General features: G+C 34.9%; 1 long non-coding RNA gene across 1 annotated transcript; it reads right to left on the minus strand.

The window, feature by feature from the left end:
• Positions 1-134: 134 nt before the first annotated feature.
• LOC127836909 (uncharacterized) lies at positions 135-5,427 on the minus strand. The gene is made up of 3 exons (XR_008028990.1): positions 5,320-5,427; positions 1,523-1,686; positions 135-562 (listed from the first exon to the last, which is right to left on the minus strand). It is a non-coding gene; the product is annotated as an uncharacterized LOC127836909 (long non-coding RNA).
• Positions 5,428-5,649: the final 222 nt, after the last annotated feature.

Here is a 5,649-nt window from a genome sequence, read left to right on the forward strand (position 1 = left end):
AACTTTATTATCAAGATGTTGTTTTTAAGATACATTCACAGCACTTTCCGTCGTTCTGATTCCAGTTAATGAGTACACTTTGTATGATAACTAATGGGTGCTCCTTTTCCGTGAGTTCAGGTACATTGCCATGGTTTGCAATCCTCGTGGTGTCACAAAATATAACGACAACAACACAATTTTCCAAATTATTCAATCGTTTCGCGTTGCAACGGTTTATAATTTTCAGGTTTTTAAATCGTCAAAAGATGCGTAAAATGGATATTTTAGAGCATGGTGAATGTGAAGTATTACTGTGTTCACACAAATATCATAACTACCGCGAAAAGTTGCGAATCTGAAACATTGTTTTTTTTATTTTGTAAATTAACAAAAACGTCAAAAAAAAACTTTAAAATATTTCATATTTACTACAGAAATCCTTTCGACAGCACCGCTTTGTTGTCAGAGGCACATCTTCCGAATCATCGGAACCACCATCTTTGGTATCATTTGGTTTTTGCAAAGAACGTCGTCCGATAAGGACATGAGTTCCGATAAACATATGGTCAGCGGCGCATTTCTGTCAAGTAAGATACATTACGGTAAACAGAGCTTTCTAGTTTGCGCCAGTATTTCAAGGCTTTCTAAATCGGTATAGTTATGCATTATTCATATATAGCAATGTCGTTTAATCTATTGATAGCGTTTATGTACGATTTATTGACGTTGATATAAACAAATGAATTTTATAAATGATTTTTCTCGTGCGTGGAACATGACTAAATGTGGTGCGATCGCTTGAACGTGATCATAGATGGTGCTTTCAAATGGTAGATTTTTGTTTTGCAAGTTATACAGACAAAGCATTTGTTTTCAAGCAAAGACTATTCCATTTATATTTGAACCACTCAAATAATGTATTCCAGTGTACTATATCCCTGCAGTTTGGAACAGCACAATGAACCTTAACAGCGGATACAGTGAAATTCTTATTTAGAAGCCAAGCCAGGGTGCAGACTCAACGGGGTTTTCAGTGGTTTACACACGGGCTGGACAAAATGTAATCACACCTTTAAGAACTTAAGAAGTTATTGAAATACTTTTTCAAAAATTTATAGTGCATAAAAGACAGTTTTTCTTGCAGTTTGTGTCGATGTCTTAAGGTATGAAAATACATTATTGAATACGTCTGAAATCGGTGACAACATTTTTACGTTGCGTGAAGGATAACCGTGTAGTACAAAACGAATTTTAAACAAACCACATGCGTATTAAATATAGTTATTCTGATGTATATTCTATTGTCATAAGCAGCATAATAATCCGATTTTTATGCACTAGTTGGCAATCTTAAGAAAAAGTATTTTAAACAGTTCTTTGAAATAAAACACCACTTACCGTCGTGTTTAAATCCATTTAAGTTTAAAGATCATCCGACAAAGTCACGTGATTCTGCACCCTGAAGTAAATGTTTGCAAATTTCCTCAACTTCCACTGACATACGAAATTCTTTAAAATTATTGTTTTTGTAGGGACTTACTCGAAACCCATAACATCCAGTATGAAAGACTGCCTGTCCAGCGATGCTCAAATCCTCAATGAATCACGCCTCGTCCTGTCCACACACTTGTATTCTGGGACATGTCGATTGTCCATGTTGTTGTTGGAATGCGTAACAAAGAGGACCACGTTGTGTTGGGTAGCCTGTACAAAGGAACAGATTTATAAATTCAGAAGAGTTGATTCGCAGTCAATGAAGTAAAGAAATTATGACACTACCTGCAATTGCCGTACTTGTGACTGTCACAAATCGTCGTAATATACTAATGTTAATAATTTAAATCGCAAACCAACTGCATCCGACGAGGAGTCAAGGTACTAAAAAGTGTATGTTTGTGAAAACAAATGTTTAACGAAATATCCTCCTCATTTTGAAAAACATATATCAAAAACGTTAGAATAATTTAGCATGACTACCTACACCATTGTACTGTTGATATGTCTTTACGCGTGTGACACAAGGCTGAAAGCATTATATAATACTTGTTCAATCACTTAGTACCTGAACGCAAGCATACAACGACTGACCTTTGGTTCCACACAGATGAAGCATACGACGATTTACCTTTGCTTCTACACAGATGAAGCAAACAACGAATTACCTTTGCTTCCAAACTGATGAAGCAGACAACGAATTACCTTTGCTTCCACACAGATGAAGCATACAACGAATTAGCTTTGCTTCCACACATATGTACATTACACAAATCATCAGTAGGGCAGCACTGACTGCAGACTATCTGATCTCGCTTGTGACGGGAACCAGTGTTACTCATAACACCATCATTAGCATTATCTATTTCGCCCCAACAAACTTTCGCGGTGTCGTTATGACCTTCTGACGATAAATCGGAAAGTTGTCTTTTGTGAACTGTACATTGCTACAAAATGAAGGTATGTTTATAGTTATAAAAAAACTTCTACATAAAGAAACGGGCCGTGCTCTGTGAAAAAGGGGTTTAATGCAGACTGCACAGGTTGGTCATGGACGACACTCTCCGCTTAAACTTGATTTTTGCTAAGAAGAGACTTTCTTTTAACAAAAACATATCTTAAAAGCGGAAAGTGTCACATGCATTAAACCGCCTAATTACAGCCACGTTCTAGTATCGTATGAAATAACATACACTACATGTCTTCGTCGGTGTACATATTTTCAACGAAATACTTGTACATTTGCAATACATATACGGTTTTTCTTTTTAAACAAATCCCCACTTATATTTTACACCAGTAACCTTGCGAAGTCCACAAGTACTTAAAGGGTTCAGTAAATGATATTTCAATTACGCATTTTCTTAACATAAAACAAACGTAGACGAATGCGTTAGTTTGCAAAAAAAATCCGGTTCCGTGGCCATTCTTTACGCATACCCATTAAGCGCATCCTTCTTATTTAGAGCGCGGTAATTACGGAAAAAGTAATCATGTAACTTGACAAGAACAACTTTACCATTTGGTTTCGACATCCAAGTGTGAAAAGCATGTCCACAAGGCGTCACATGAACGTCGGAAAAGCATTCCTTTAAATTAAAACAGAACCATGAATTTAAAGAAGCAGTTCACGTTTTTGTTGTAAAAATCGTCTGAAACTGATAAGTGCTTAAATATTTTAACAGTGTGTTTATAATTTGTTTTATTTCTGAATATTTGTTCAAGTAAGAGATGCTATTTAAAAGCATAGCCTATTCATACGCTTAGACAATGAACCTTTTCAAAGCACGAGTGTTAAACCATATTCATGTATGCATTACAGAAACAGTGGTAACCCAGTAGACGAGTTTTCCAAAACCAATTTTAGCGATTGTCATGATAAAATAATGCATGTTTGATATATTGTTCAAAAACGAGCTCGCGAAGTGCAGTTGTAACTGTTCTTAAGTGTTAACGTTCGCGTATATTAAGCGACCCCGTTGATTTTGCACCCTGAATATGTTTGTAACACACACAGGTAGACAATGGCATCAACTTTATAAAGGTTACTCTTTTAACCAAAACTTGCCCGACCCATACTTGCACGAGATTCGTCTTATTGGTTTAGATTATTGATAATGTAAACTTAAATTAAATAAGACACAGTCGATTTTCTTTAAAAATCATACAATAATGATAGTTAATGATTTTCTTCTAATTAACCACATTATAACGTCCATCATTGTAACGTTATCAAACGTGACTTTGTTATTATCGGTAGATATATTTTCTATTATAGACTAAGACTGGTTCACGTAAAAATAATATAAATATAGATATAATGTTACTCTATGACATGATAGCGCCTCTATTAAGAAAATGTCAGCTTCCATATCGACAGCCTGAGTCTCTGTTCGTTTAATAAAGGGAGGCAACTCCTACAGAAATCGAAATCGGAAATGCATATAGAGACATTGTAAACACTCAAGGCGTACACATTTTGTGAAGATGAAAAATAACCCAGTACCAATCTATGGAACTGTGACTTATAATGTCATCTGGACACTGGCATCTAAACGGGTACAGTGCGCCTATGAGAAAAGGTGTTCACTAGTTAACATAATTGATTTCGGAAATCTCACAAAAGAGGATGTGCAAAATAAGTAGTTATGTAACTAAAAAAAAAGAAAACCCAGCTGAGGAAACTTTGACAAAATAGTGCCAGCAAGACAGTCCCAAATTGAATATGGACCTTAGCCGAAACGCTGAGGTCCATTTACAGTTTAGGAATTCCTGGCGGGACGCTGTAATGCCATTGGGACCGAAGTTCACAATCATGATACATCGCCTATCTCCAGAATCCTCCGTAAAAGCAATAAATCGTCTTCTGATCCAGAGTGCAAAGTTGATTGTTATTCGGTTTTATACATGGTACCGAACATATTCATCCAGTGTATCAACCAGTGTATAATCAAGTATTTTTACAGAACTGTTACACATTGACAAACATTGTACATCCCCAAAAAAAATTCTAATACAAGATTTTTTTAATTAGATTGTTAGATACCTTTATAATATGTATTTAACATATTTTTAATAATAATTTAGTACAATAATGTTTCAGTTGTAAACACTCGACAGCGTCCACAGGAATACAATTGAACTCTATCGCACAATGCAACTTATGCTCGATTTGTCGTTCTCTGCTAAGTTACCTCTCAAAAGTACCTCGGGTACTCATAAGTAAAAAATACCAGCGGAATGGAAAATATTCGTAAAAGTAACATGGAGGATAGCCGGTTGCCTTTGAGCGTATTTTCCGTACGCGGTGTACATTGAAGTATACTTGAGAGTACCCGGGGTACTTTTTATTTCCGAAAGCATATTTTACGGAGAAAAATAAGTAGAAAATATGATCAGTTTATGTCTTGAGCTTATGTCTTGAGCATGTCTGTTCAGCAGTTAAAAATTTATTGCTTTTATTATCACCAAATTTGTTACCAAAGAATACACTTTTTATCAATATGAAATACATCCAAACTTATCTGTAAATGAACATGTATGCTCATTACCGTCCCTCAAAATCGTTCTCGTCGCGTAGTAACAAAATAAGCAAGCACTTGTTCTGTATGTTTAAAATTTAACAGAACAAGAAAGCCTAGTTTTGTTATATTATCTTCAATTGAGAGACATGGAATAACAACATGGCCATTATTTTTATCCAAGCCATCACACAGATAAAATATATATATAATTTGCAAGAAACTAAGAGAACATAAATTACATTAGTAGAAAAAAGGTAAATATAATAAACAGTATGAAACAGTGGGCATTAAATTAACACATACAGAATTGTTTACTTACGTGATAATGTAAACGTCAGAAGAAGAACACCGGCAACATAGACGATTACTAAATACAATGATAGAACGACATAATTGATCGATTTTAGAAGCTCAGTGAGAAGTCAAGTAGTCTTATTATGATAGAGGAATGTAATTTATTATACATCGATATGTAGTAGAAGCATTTTCTTTAATGCATATTGCTAATTTCATTACAAAAGCTCAGCTAACATATCACAATTTCTTATTTGAGTATATCAAACATGTTGAGTTACCGTTCATCTTTAGAGTCCAAATTCCATTAAGTTATCTGCCATGTTCACCTCATTGCAATATTTCTTCCATGACC

The sequence above is a fragment of the Dreissena polymorpha genome, chromosome 7 (genome assembly GCF_020536995.1).
Source record: "Dreissena polymorpha isolate Duluth1 chromosome 7, UMN_Dpol_1.0, whole genome shotgun sequence".
Classification (NCBI taxonomy): Eukaryota; Metazoa; Mollusca; class Bivalvia; order Myida; family Dreissenidae; genus Dreissena; species Dreissena polymorpha.